The sequence below is a fragment of the Rattus norvegicus genome, chromosome 8 (assembly GCF_036323735.1).
Source record: "Rattus norvegicus strain BN/NHsdMcwi chromosome 8, GRCr8, whole genome shotgun sequence".
Classification (NCBI taxonomy): Eukaryota; Metazoa; Chordata; class Mammalia; order Rodentia; family Muridae; genus Rattus; species Rattus norvegicus.
The window spans coordinates 66,005,229-66,019,711 of NC_086026.1; the positions used below are offsets into that span (position 1 = coordinate 66,005,229).

Sequence of the window (14,483 nt, forward strand, 5' to 3'; positions counted from 1 at the left end):
ACAGAAAGTAATAGGCACAACCTGTGAACCCTGATTTTCAGGTCGCCCCAGGAGAGACAAACCTGTACCTCTCAGACCTGTGAAGTCCAGGATCCAGAGTAGTGTGGACTTCTGCGTTGAACAGCTGGCTTGAACAATTCCTGATCATGGCTAATGGCCCAAGAGTACCATACCCAGCAGGTCCGACATATCACAGTTAGGGAATACTAGTGGTCATCTACCTGCCTCACCCCCACCCCAAACCTTAGAGCCCCAGTGCCACCACCTCCTCCTCCTCTTCCTTCTCTTCCTTCTCTTTCTCCTCCTCCTGCTTCTCCTTCTTTCTGAGACAGGGTTTCTCTTTGTAGCCTTGGTTATCCTGGAACTTGCTCTCTAGACCAGGCTGGACTGGAACTCATAGAGATCCACCTACCTCTGCCTCCTGTGTGTTAGGATTAAAGGTGTGGGCCACCACTGCCCAGCTCAGACCATTCTTCTAGCTACAAAGTTCTCTTTGGTTTTCAAGAGTTGGCTGAGCACCAAGATGAAAGCCAGCCATCTCTCAATGGTACATGTGGGACTCTTCACTGTCATGTGACTTCAGCCAGAGCCCAAAAGTGCTCACTGAAGCATTAACTCCAACTGTTCAGCTGATTCTGGGCTGCTGGTCTGGCATAAAAACTCTCGAGGCCTCTTCTTTGTCACAGAGTTACTGGCCACACTCATGACAATAGATATTTGGGAATAGGAGAAGCCCACCTCCCTGCAAACTCACACCGTCCTGGTGGACTGTGAGCACTGCCTAACCTGGGAAGGAGGAAGTGACGCATAGACAGACACTATATGAAAAGTGTGGGCAAGCACGGGCATCCACTGAAAATGGCCAAAAAGCCTAAACATCCAACCAGCCATGACAGAATTCCCAGAAGGCAGCAGAACAAGGTTTATGGGTTAGATCTGGTGGTACGCTGGTCATGACACTAAAAGCTCCTACTTGAAGAAGGAAGATCCAGGTGGACTGTGTGAGGTGGTCGTTGGGGCCGTGGCAGCCCACAGCTACAAGCCCAACAGTAGGAAGCAGAAGCAGGAGGATCAGGAGTTCAGTTCATCTTCCACAACATGGCAAGTTCAAGGCCAGCCTATGCCACATGAGGACTTCTCATTCTGAAATCAAACAAAGAAACCCAGAGAAACAAAGGAAGTGGTGACAAGCAGCCAGGTGGCTCTGAAGGCTCTTGCTTTGCTACCCTGGTAAGCCTAGTCCAGCCCTGGGAATCACATAAAGGGAAAGGAGGGCATTGATGCCTCAGAGTTGTCCCCTGGCCACAACACAGGCGCCATCCTATGTGTGCCCATGACTACATGTGAGTGCACACACACACACACACACACACACACACACACACACATTCATAATGATAATAGCATCTTCTTAGGTAGTGAAGGGCCACTGGGCCTGGTGCACACCTTTAATCCCAACACTCAGATGCAGAGGCAGGTGGATCTCTGTGAGTTCCAGCCCAGCCTGGTCTACCATGCAAGTACCAGGACAACCAGAACTCCATAGAGAAACCCTGTCTCAAAAAAATAGAAGTGATGGAAGAGGAGAATGCTAGCCAAGAGCTGGCAAGGACATGGGAAAATTCAAATTTTACACATTGTTGGTAGGATGGATACAAATCAGTGCAGGCAACTGGGGAGGAGCAGAGGGGGTGTGCCTCCAAAATGTTAAGATAGAATTCTTAAGAACCAGCAATCTACCTCTGGTTGGATATCGGAGAGAACAAAGAGAGGACATCGGAGACATTTGCCACCCAATTTCTTCAGCACTGTTCCTCAGCGGCCAGGACGAAAGAGCAGTGTATTACTGGTGAGCAGAGAAGCATCCGGGTGTGCACACAGGGTGGAATAGTAGTCATCTTTCAAAAAGGAAGAAACTCATGTCTTACGGCACAATATGGAGGGACCTTGGCAGTATCGTGCTTCTCCTGAACTACAGGCGATAAGCCAGTTACCAAAAGGACAACATAAGAAGTGGGCCCCTTCCCGGTACCTTTCCGCTGAGTCCAAACTACTTGATTTAATCCCCTATTTTGCCCCCTTACAGATGGTTTAACTTCAGGCAAGTTACTTAACCTCTCTGTGCTTCTGTAATAGCAGCTCATGGGGTGTGGTGAGGATTAAACCAATAAATATCTGTGATGTGCTCAGAACAGCACCTGGCACACAGCAGGAACTTGGAAGCCTGTTATTACTGTTGCTGTGCCATTGCTGTCCTACTTTGCAGGGCTGTTGTGAGGTCTGGGCTTGGCCAAGTATGTAGAAGGCATTCCTAACACAGGAAAGCCCACCTATTATGATGCCAATGGTCCATCTTGTTTGCATCTCTTTCCTCAAAAGGCTTTACACACACACACACACACACACACACACACACACACACACACAGAGCACGCACGCACGCATGCACACGCACACAGAACACAGGTAACATCGGACAGACGTAAGACCAACCTTTGAAGGGCTCAGCACCAATGGGGCAGTAGACCTGGCTCACCCCGACCCTGAGCATCTGTAGAGTTGGAAGGGGCACAGAGAGGGTTGAGCCAGTTCTGGTATAAGCCTGGAGGCCAGACCCAGACTGTGAGGAATGCAGAAGTTCTTGAAGAAGAATGAAATGGAGCAACAATGGCTTGGGTCCAAGCTACAGATGGCCAAGCCTAGCTAGGTAGGCAAGACAGAGTCAGGGGCAAGGGATCTTGGAGCTGAGGCCTATCCACACCTCTGGCCAGATGGCCTCTGCCTGGGGCAGCAGAGTGCTCTATGCAGAGAGAGCTTCCTTCTCCCTGGAGCAAGCCAGAACCCAGAGGGTGCCTGCTCACTGTACCCTGCCTCCCCCAGGCCAAGTGCCAGTGACTAGATGACAAAGTACTACTTAAGCCTCTGCCCAACTCCAACCAAGGACTCCAGGTCCCTGTGTCCCCCCTTCCCCAAGCTAAAACATAAACCTTCGACTCCACAGGTCCGGCTGTCAGGGTGGTCAGGAGGACAGAGGCAGGCAGTCACCCACCATGTCACTGTCCCCAGTAACCCTCCTTTCTAGGAATCCTGTCCCCGGAGTTGTTCTGTTGCTGTCCCACTGCAGGCAGCACAGACACATAACTCCCATTCCCCGTTTCACTCCGGCCACCAAGAACCATAGCCGGCATCCTACTCCATGATCCCACGTTCTGACATCTCCCGTTTCTCTGTCCTCTACTGCACACTGGCTATTTTTATGCCACAGTGTGGTTGGGAGTCCTCACAAATACACAACGATATAAAATGGGTATGAGCATTACTAAATCTGTGGGAATGTGGCTTAATGGGTACAGTGCTTACTGCAGAAGCATAAGGGCCTGGGTTTGAATCCCCAGCACCCACATAAAATGTGGATGTGGTGACATATTACTGCTATTCCAGCACTAGGAGTGGTCACAAAGATGTCTGGATCCCAGGGAACCCCTGATCAGCCAGTCTGGCCAAAACAGAGAACTCCAAGTCAGCAAGGCCTGTCTAAAACAATATAGAGCTATAGAGGAAGACACTGAGAGTTGACCTCTGGCCTTCATATGTTCACATGTGGGCAGATGGATGCACCCTCCATGTGTGCATATACCATACATACACACAGTTCCTAAATCCATTAAATGTCAGTCCTCCACCCCCATGCCAGACCCCCTGCTTGGTCAGGCAATAGAAAATCTAGGACTGATATATTGAACAAGGGTTGGGGTGGATTGGGAGGCAATAGCAGGCTCCATGTCTAGTTACACAGAGGAACCAGGAGGGTCCCTGCTCCCTTCTTAGGATAATCTATAGCCCTGAAGCAACTCTGACAGCTTCAAGCTCACCGACTGCGTATAAACACGCCCAGCTTCATGGATACACTTGCTTGTGCGGGATGTGTTTTAGCTTCGAGAAGGCTCTCCGTCAGGCACAGCTCCTCTACCTTGGGCTTCTAAATTCTAGAAATGTTACAAACAAGTTTCTTTCCCTCCCAAATTACCCAGTCTCTGGAACCATGTCCCTGAATGGACTAAGACACACAATGTCAGCAAAGTGGGGTGCTGCCCTGACACGGCTAAGATGGGCAGAAGTGAAGAAAGGCTGCATGAAAGAGGAGGGAAAGGCCAGGGAAAGCCTTTGTTGTCATGAAGAGAGAACAGAAGGTGAGGAGAAGGACAGAGCAGGATGCTACAGAATGTGGACGGCAAGGGCCATTCTGATGGGATCTCAGAGGGAACCGGGATGGAGGTAGCCTGGTTACAGTAAAGGCTTGCATTGTGTCTGTGTTCTGGGACTTTATGGGAGGTGGACCGAAAGTCAATGGACTATGATTTTTGGCAGAAAAACAAGGGCATAGAAGTGCCCCGGGATCTGCACAGCATCTGCTGGATCATACCTCAGAACGTGGGAAGGGAAAGGTGGTGGGAAGGGAAACTGAGCATCCAGAGAGACCCTTTGACCTGGCAGATGGGGATCATCAAAGCACTCTGGCAGGACGTGCTAAGGACATGGCCGTGTGAGGCTGTTTGGGGCAGAAGTGACCATGAGGACCATGAGAGTGACATTTCCAGAGCGGCGCCTCAGTAATCACAGCCCTGGACCACCTCAGGACATACCCACACATCCACACATCTCTCCACATATCAGCACAAACCTGATGACCATCCCAGTCATGTCTCCTGTGGACCTAGATATAATTCAACCTGCCACCTCAGAAGGCACAAGCCAGGAGGCCACCCCACCCCTAGCCTGCTCCTGTAGTATTCATGTGAAATTCAAAGAATGCTGCAGACAGCCTGGGAACCCAGCAGAGATCTGTCATGGGCATAAAGCCCTCCGAGAGCTCCAATTCAGGTAATGCCTACAGAAGAGGCAGTGAGGCAGCTTCCAAGCTCCTAAGACCAAAGGACCATTGCTTGATCTTCCCAGCTCAGGAATGGAAGATGATGCCTCAGGATGGGCTGTTCCCTGTGTCTTATCTATATCAAACTCAAGGGACACTCTGGGCTTTGCACCTTGAAGGTGATGCAGGAACAAGTTGGGGCTCTTGGAATGGAGGAAAACGTGATGTGCATTGAAGAAAAGCATGGATTCGGGGAGCAGAAGGGAATGCTGCGACTTGGATGGATCCCCTAAGCTTCCCAGGTTGGCAAAGATCCCCAAAGCAACAGTGTGGAGCTGGAGCCTTGGAGGGGTGTCACAGTCACGAGCACATGTACAGCACGTGTACCTTTCTGGGTTGCTCCATCGGTGACACAGCAGAAGAGTCCGTCTTCAGTATGCGTTTTGTTGGTTTTATGCTGGAAATTAAATACAGACGCTAGGCAAGTAATCTACCCCTGAACTGTATTTCCATTCTCCGAGCCCCTGCATTTTTCACATCCTAGCCTCCAGAACTACAGATAATAGGTTTTTTTTTTCTCTTTTTTGGTGCTGGGAATTAACTTAGGGCTCTCGCAGATGATAAACAAGCGCTCTTCTACTTACCCACATCCACAGCCCTTTTAATATTATTTTATTTTGAGATAATAAGTTGCCCTCACGATCCTCCTGCCTCAGCCCCTAAACAGCTATGATTACAGGTCTGTGCCAAAAGGCCCAGCTACATTTCTTCCCTCACAAATACATAACCTAGTCTCAGACTGAGGAGAGGGATGGGTGGGTAAAATGCTTGCAGCGTAAGTACAGGGACCTGAGTTTGGAGCCCCAGAAGCCAGGCAGGCACAGTGTTTTATAACTCCAAGGCAAGGAGCTAGCTAGGTGGATCCCAGCAGCCCGATGACTAGCCAGCCCAGTCAAAATGGCTCCAGGGTCAGTGAGAAATCTGCCAGAGAGAGAGAGAGAGAGAGAGAGAGAGAGAGAGAGAGAGAGAAGGAATCAAGAAATACACACCTCTGGCCTCCACATGTGTAGAGTGCATGTATCTATACAGAGAGAGAGAGAGAGAGAGAGAGAGAGAGAGAGAGAGAGAGAGAGGGAGGGAGAAGGAATCAAGAAATACACACCTCTGGCCTCCACATGTGTAGAGTGCATGTATCCTTACAGAGAGAGAGAGAGAGAGAGAGAGAGAGAGAGAGAGAGAGAGAGAGGCAGAGAGAGGCAGAGACAGACAGAGACAGACATAGAGACAGACACAGAGACAGATGCAGAGACAGAGAGACTAACAATCTTATCACAGCCTTATGACACAAGTCCTACTACCATTCCCCCTCTTTAGATGCAGGAAGTGAGGCAGAGACTTCAAATCATGTCTGAGAGCACACGACTGCCTACACAGGAACTGGGCTCCTACAGCAAGGTCTGAGATCCCACAGAAAAGGCTCTTAGCAGTTACTCCCAATGCTTTGGCGGTCTGGACGGCAGAAAGGAGAGAACACCCTTGTATCTTTCCCCCAAGTGCAGGGACTGACCCTGCCTCTGACTGCTTATACAAGCCTGGTTTTCCTTTCTCTCCAGTCCCTAGGCCTGGTGTGGAATGGGACACATATACTCCACTTGTAGCAGTGGAAGGGTTGGCCAGACTGTCACCAAGAGTGACAAACACCCCTGGATCAAGAGGATAAAGGTCAGATTGACTCTCAAAAAGTCTGGATCCCTTCCTGGCCTCAGCTTCTACATCTGTAATATGGGTCTGAAAGGGCTGGCAGCAGGGTGAGCTCTTACAATGGGTGTCTGCTGCCTCTCTAGAGCCTGGCCAGAGCAGAAAGGGAAATGGTAGCTGAGGTGAGGTCTTCTCCTGTCAGAGACTCGAAGGACTGTTCAGAGGCAGAACCAGACCTGGACTGCAGTGGTCCTTACCTCACCAAGGTCAGTGGTGTGACTTTGGGATAGTCATTCCACTCCTCTGGCCTCTTTCCTCTGCTCCAGAATGACAGAGACAGGAGACCAATGCTTGCCTGCTTGACACACAGTGTTATAATAACTTTTATTATCCTACAGCATCTTCCTGCCTCTCCAGGGCACTTCCCTCTCCTGGGGGACAGGAGATAGGGGCCTGGAAAGAGTGAGGAGGCAGGTACAGGGAGAGCACACAGGACCCAGGTACCAGGCTGGGCTGTGGGAACTCTCCAGGGCTCACACTGTAGAAGACAGAAGAAAACTGCCTGCTGCTTAGTGTTTCCTACAGGGGAGGAAGAACACACACACACACACACACACACACACACACACACACACACACACACACACACACACAGGTCCATCCCAACCCATGTAGGTTCATATCTGGGACAGATATGAGAACTGTATTTGTTCCCGGGACCCTAAAGCCCAGGTCCTGCGTGGCTTCAATACTCTTTGCCCCTGAGGTCAGCACCTCCCCCAGATGGCCCACACTGTGCATACAGAAACCCCTATCACATGAAGAACAAATGACACCCACACTCTCCTCTCCCTCTTTCATGGGTCAGATCTCTCAGCCTCACCCCAACATCTCCAGGGATGCCTCGCTGCACCAAGGAAGGGAAGCCTGTTCATCTTGCCTCCAGACTCTACCCTTTTGTGTCACCTCTACCTTGTTGGCTGAGGACATCTGTCCTTCTCACACAGTGTCCCTCTTGCTCAGCAGTGCTCACGGAAGCTTCCCCGCAGTTGACATCAAGAGGAATGCAGAGAGGTGAGCGTCACTCTCCCCTCCCACCTAGCACTCCTCCCTGAACTGGCCCTGAAGCACAGAGATGCTGGGAAGTACAACCAAGGTCACACAGCTTCCAAGGGACAGTATGAAGCCAGGCCCAGAGCCTGAGCGCTCCCCTCTGAGCTGGGCAGCTCAGATGCTTCTCCACCCTCTGGACCTTGGAAAAGCCCAGCACTGAAGGCCAGGCGGGAAAGGACAATGGGGTCTCCTGCTGGGACAGGGGAACTGAGGTGAAAACAAAAACGGAAACCGCATTTGAAGCAGACACAGAATAAGCTTTTAAAGCTAAAAATGTAGCAAGCACTGGCCCAACAACTCCTCCGCTGCTCTGTTCCTGTCGGAGCAGGAATGTGACTTTACCTTGGCCTGTAGCTCCTCAGTCCCACACAGAATCAGGCAGGGAGAGCCATGCAGCAAGGACAGACGGGAGCGCCAGGAGCGCCAGCAACTCCACCACCAAACACCCTTTCTCTGAGCCTCCTGGCCTCAGCTGCCTATATCAAACTCTGGTCCCCTCAGACAGGTGTCCACCTGTGGAACCTGTGTGGCTTTGCCCAAGGCTGGTATAACTCATGCCCAGCCTTGACTGCAGAGGAAGCCACACCCCCACATGCCCCACCCTTCTCCACTTGCCCTAGCGGAAGTTAATGGATGCACTCCTGGATTTTCTTAGCACCTCTTCCCAGGCTGCCCTCAGCCCCCTCTCTTCAGCACGCTCACTTGGGCGCTGTCCAACAGGCAGTCTTCTCTGTTGCAGAGGTCTCCCAGGGCCAGCCCACTATCTAGCAATGCTGATATCCTTGTAGACTTGAAGCCATCTCTCCCCTGCTCCCTGGTCCCCACATCCTCACTTCTGAATCTCACACATCCGTAGGCTTCCCAGCTCACCACCCTGCCCATTTTCATCCCTCCCCGTAGAGACCTCCTGGGACAAGTGCCGATAGCTTAAGCTCACCCTGCTAAGCAGAGCGGAGGCTGTTCTGCCACCCTAGGAAGGGACACCAAGGGCAGCGACTGCGAGTTGGCCTATCCAAAGAGGTACACTGCAGCTGGAGGGGTGGCAGGGTCCAAATGCAGAGAAGAGACAAGCAGGTCACATCCATGAAGGTCAGAAGTGCTGCCTGGCTGTGACCTCCTGGTTCTACGTACATCCCCATTTTCTTTAGGATCTGACAGCTCTAACTCCCACACACACCATGGCTCCAAGCCATGGGTAGACCTGGGTCTACAAGTGGGGACCCAGGCCACAGTCTACTTCACTGCTGGGTTCTGTTCCCACCCAGTCAGCCTTGGCTCCCCCACCTCTAAGAAGGGAACAAACTGCTCCTTCCCAAGACTGTTGTTGCTAAGACGAACGAGCTAATTAAAGTCTGGAAAGGTTTCTTGAAGACTTAAAAAGAGGTGATTGAGCATGCAAATCAGTAGTAATTACTGCCCCTCCTCCAGGCAGGCAGCCTGGGATGTCTCTACAGGGCAAACCTCTGCTCTGGGGTGTTAGGTCCTGGCATAGGGCTCAGCTACAGACGCCTGCACTTTCCCTGACCCTCAGGTCATTGCTATCTTCTCACACCTCAGTTGCTTAGCAACTGGTGTGTGCGCTTTACCGTTTATTGAGCACCGACTGTGTGCATGGTCCTCTCTACACAGAGTAACGTCCAGGAGGATTAATTTTCAGAAGCACCCTCCGACCTATCAGAAAATGGAGGAAAGACTACCACACAGAGAGAAGTGAAACCTGACCCTCAGCTCAGGACCTTACTCACGCCCCTGCCAGGCTTAAGGAAGGCTCACTGCACCGATGCCATACTCCACAGCCTCTCCTGCTGGTTTACCTTGTGGAGGTGAAGCTGACTCAGCAGACACATTCAGGTGTTTGATGGGAAATTAAAATCCAAAGTCTGCAGGAATGTCCTGGGCCTCAGGATTGAGGCCCGGCAAAGTGTCTGCCCTGAGTCTGGAGGCTGTGTCCTGTGCTCACGGGAAGGAGAATGGAATCCTCAAAGTATTTACTGATCTCAGCACAAGACGCCCACAAAGCCAATGTCTGAGTTACTGAATAATCCCCGTCCCAACTTCCTCACCTGGTTTACCTCACCTAGGGGCTCACAGCTTTGCTCTCTCTTGAAACAGGAAGCCTTGCAATTGGTTGGTGCCCTGACCTCTCCAAAGGGTCCTGAATACCCATAACCTTGGCCTCAGTAGACAATGAGCCACCTTCTTGCCCCTAAGTTGGTCCCCAAACCTTGCCCTCTTTGTCACTCAATAACACAGCAAACCCCACCACCATGCCCTCAGCAAACCCTCAACAAATCCACATGGCTGGGGAAGCAAAGGCAGCCTCCGGGAGATGAACAGACAGAAAGGACCACAGTGGGCTGGCTGCTCACCTCTCTGAGGCCTCACTCCAGGCTCACAGCTTGTCAACAGGACTCCTGCGGAGAAACAGCAGGGAAAAGGTGAGCAGACACCCAGACAGACCCTGTAGTCAGCCTCATCCAAGCCTCTGCTTAGCCTGGACTTCCTATGCCCCAGGGCAGAAGAGACAAGAGAGGCTGCCCAAAGATGCTAGCTAGGCCTGTGTCACAGAGTGAAGCCAGTGTCAGTTCAGAGCTGCTGGTGACCTGTGCCCTGAGAGATGTGAACTACACACACCACTGCACCCTATGACCCCACCCTAACTATCCAGAGCAGCAAGGACGATTGTCTGGTGGCTGGACACATAGGACTGGGCCTCACATTCCCTTTCAAGGTCATATGTGGACCACGGTCCAGCAGGGCCCAGGAGATCAGAGGAGAGGGAATCAAGGCCCATATATACCAGGTACTCTGACCCAGCCCAATTCAGCTATGTCACTGGCTTACCCTGTGACTCTGGGCTGGCCCTATATCCGCCAGAACCAGCAGGTACCAGCAGGTACATCCAACACCAGAGGGCTTGAGCAAACACAACTTAACTGCCACCCTCAGTCTCTGAGCAATGGGTGCTGGGCGGGCCTGAGAATCTGCATTTCAAGCAGGATCCCCTGGCACTGCCATCCGGGGTCCTATTTCGAAAACTTCTGGTTTTGGGCATTTATCTAACCCGAAAAATATATGGATTCAAGAAGTTCATAGCCTGAGGGTGCACACACACACACACACACACACACACACACACACACACACACACACTACCATCTAACTCATAGCAGCCATGGAGGTGGGATGAGGTTTTCCAAATACAGATCTGACAGGAGAGGCCCTAGGCTGGTGCAGTCCTTCTAAGAGAAGGTAAAAATGTAAATTTCCAAGCACAGGTGGTGCACACATTTAACCCCAGTACTCAGGAGGCAGAAACAGGCGGATCTGAGTTTGAGGCCAGCCTGGTCTACAGAGTGAGTTCTAGAACAGCCAGAACTACACAGAGAAAAAACTCTGCCTCAAAAAAAAAAAAACCAATAACAAAAATCTAAATTTCTATCACTGCATAATATTGATTTACTATTCAAGTACAATAGACAAACTCCTATTCCAGGCCACTTCTCAGAGGCACTGAGTGCCCTCTGGGGTACACATGAACCTGTGGAGAGGTGTATGTGCAGGGTCAACACTGGGGTGCACCAGCTCCTGTGTCTTCCCCAATGCCTTATAGATCTTTCCATGTCCTCACAGGGTACCACTGTTGCTTATACTCACCGGGCACCTACTTGTGCACCAGACAGCAGGCCAAGAGCGCCATGGTTAACCCCGCGGGTCCTCACAGCATGTTTTTGACATGGGGCCACTAGCCCATCATTCTCTGGAGCAGCGGGTCTCGACCTGCTTTGTAGGTCACATATCAGACATGTGCATATCAGATGTTTACACTATGATTCTCAACAGTAGCCAAATGACAGTTATGACGTAGCGATGAACGTAATTTATGCCTCACCACAACATGAGGAACTGTATTAAAGGGTTGCAGCATTAAAAAGGTTGAGAACCACTGCTCTTGAGGATATTGGAGTGTTGAATGGTAATCAGTGAGCTGCCCAGAGGCTCCTAGTTAGAGAGAACACAGCAGAGCCTGGAGCTTGAAGTGCCATACATGCTATACTGTGCTCCTCCACAAGGGGGCACACCCTCTCCAGATGACTAGGAACCCCAAGGATAGTTGCCTGGTAGGTTCCAGCTCTTCATTTCAAATGTTACCTACTGGTGGTGGTGGTACGTGGGGAATCCTGCTTCCTTGCGTAATACAAGTATTTCTCTAGGCGCATTCCCAAAGGGTAGATCAAAGCATATACCCACTCCAGATTTTTCTAATTGTTGCCAGATGCCCTCCAAAAACTTATTTGAGCTGACATGTTATCTAATTCCCCATGACAGCTTTTACTCAAGATTAGTTCCAGCCAGGTACATGCCTTTAATCCCAGCACTTGGGAGGCAGAGGCAGGCAGATTTCTGTGATTTCAAGGCCAGCCTGGTCTACCTAGTGAGTTCCAGAACAGCCAGGACGACACAGTGAGATAGTGTGATGATAGTGATCAGATAGTGGTCTGAGATGACATCTCTATTTTGTAGGAAGGAGGAAAAAGCCTAAGAATCAGAGAGATTAAGTCAGTTGTCCAGTGTCCAATCTACCACAGAATCATGACAGGAAGAGTTAGCTGGAAGGAAGAAGGGAGGGAGAGAGAAGATGCTCAGCTCTCAGCTCCTTCTGTCTTCAGAGGTGTCCTGGCTGGTGTCTCGCGGTGCTCTCAGGAGCAAGGCTCTGATCCCCTCCACTCCATGAGATGGTCATAACAACACACCCAGAAAGCTGTTTGGCCAGACCAACGGTCATGCTCTATGTCCTGGTCCCCAAGAGCTGGACAGTATGTGGTGTACCGATGGCCTCTCCCACCTGTAGATACTTATCTCTAGCCTCCCGGGAGTAGTCTCCTCTGCAGACTCCAGACAGCGGAGGTCACAGTGTCCACAGGCTCTCTTCCCTTTCCTGACCCCTCACTGGGCTGGTTTCACAGGTCTAGACTTTCTACACAGCTGCCTCCAGCTCCCTCATGCTAGCCCTGGTCTCCTGAGCACAGCTCCAGAACTAGAAAACAATTTATTATCCCCACTTAACTCTCCCAGCAGCCCTGTCCAACGCAGAACACTTCATTTTTAAGCCCAAAGTGTATCTCCCTCCACCTTGACTTCTCTTTATCCCACACGCCCACAACCAAGTCATCGCCAGCCATGGCCGTTGCTCCTCAAACACATCCAGACCCTGAGTTCTCAGCTCCCACTCTGCCCCACTCTGCCCTACTCTGCCCCTGCCCTGCTGGAATCTGAGCTGCATGGACAACAGCTCAAAGCAGGATGCAGACTCAGGATATGCTGTGGCCGTCCCGCAACAGCAACTCTTTGTAAAGCCTCCAGGGTCTGCCCCACTCTCAGAATTCCCTTCCAATCACTATGGCATCTAGCCTCCGTTAGGTGGGCCAGCCTCAGGCTGCAGACAGCTTACTCCTGGTGCAAAGCCCTTCCCTCAGATGGCTACTCCTCCCTCCCCTCAGCACCCCCCCCCCCGCTATAATGCCTGGACACACCAACCACTCACCCTCACAGCATTTTCCCCCACCTGACCTTGCCCTGCTTGTGTATGTGTGTCCCTGTCCCTTGTCTGTCTTTCTCAATACAGACCGCAGATACTTTGTCCGCCTCTGAACTTCTGTGTGTACGGTGTGCAACCAAGTGAATGCTCAGAAACTTATTTAAGTGAATGAACGAATGAGCTGGTGAATAAATAAAATTAGTGGAGCCAGCTATCAGTGACTTAACTCTCTGAAGGAGAAGTCTCCTGTGGGAAGTAGGAAGGAGTCACAGGGCACCCTCACCAGGGCAGGACCCTGAGCATAGGCTGTTCTGGGGCAGAGGCTGAGCAGTGGGGATGGATAGGCACCAGTGGGGCTTGCAGCATCCCTGGGATGCCGAGCTCAGCAACCTCAACCAAGGGGCACGTGGGGCTTTCACACCTGCCAACCCACCCCACTCAGGAGGGAGCCCTGGGGCAGCCAGCAGCTGAGAGAGGCTGGCAGGGGGCCAGCATGCCTGCCAACAGCTGGCGCTGCTGCCAGGCAGCCGGGTAATCATGTTAGCCAGCGGAAATTGGTCCAGGGAGTTTTTTTCCTTCGCCTCCCATTTTCTTTCTCTTCCCTTCCCCCTCGGAGCTGCAAGACTCATAAGATTGATCTTCGCCTGAAACGGAGGAGATAACTCGATATAATGAACTCCACCGTCCCTCTTGCTGTTTGGAGCTTTTAAAAAATTTAACGGGGCTGGGGACAAAGGGGGAGAAGCTGTTCTCGGGGCTCTCTGGAAGCCCCCCGGCCCTGTTCTCAGCCCCTCCCCCAACTTGGCTTCTGCCTCCTTTCCTCTCTGCTCCCCTGGGATGCCTTCCTGGAACAAGGTTAAAAATATCCCCTTTCTCTTGCAGGTCTGAAACATAATTTTGGGAGGTCAGGACTGGGTCCACCAATGGCCCCGCTTCCCACAGCCCCCAGCCTCATTGCTGGCTCCACTCCCCAGAGTCACCAGCCTGCCTTGGGGGTAAGGGGCCTGACAAGTTGGCTCAGTCCATTGCTCTTCAGCAGGCCAACTGCCTACTGAGGCACTGGCAGGTGCGTGGCTTTTGTTCCTGCAAACAGCTCTTTACAGAGCTGCCTAATGACACAAAGGAGCCCAGCTCGATGCACCCGGGCACTGAGCACAACTCACTGGGCAGCCCTCAGTCCCACCTCTTTTTTGCTTGGTAGCCCCTCAGCTGGTGTCCTATCCATATTCACATAGCTGTTTAGTGAGCACCTACTCTGTGCCA

General features: G+C 51.6%; 1 protein-coding gene and 1 long non-coding RNA gene across 5 annotated transcripts in view; one reads left to right on the forward strand and one right to left on the reverse strand.

The window, feature by feature from the left end:
• The window catches only part of Lingo1 (leucine rich repeat and Ig domain containing 1), a 182,211-nt gene that overhangs the window by 97,954 nt on the left and 69,774 nt on the right, over positions 1-14,483 (reverse strand). Inside the window, exon 3 of one of the 4 annotated variants that reach the window (XM_017595647.3) lies at positions 10,051-10,095. The exons of the other annotated variants lie outside the window; for them this stretch is intronic. The gene's annotated coding sequence lies outside the window, so the exon portion shown is untranslated. The remainder of the gene's footprint in view (positions 1-10,050; positions 10,096-14,483) is intronic. 4 annotated transcript variants of the gene reach the window in all.
• Positions 7,205-10,650, forward strand: LOC134480186 (uncharacterized). The gene is made up of 3 exons (XR_010054407.1): positions 7,205-7,642; positions 8,582-8,701; positions 9,311-10,650. It is a non-coding gene; the product is annotated as an uncharacterized LOC134480186 (long non-coding RNA).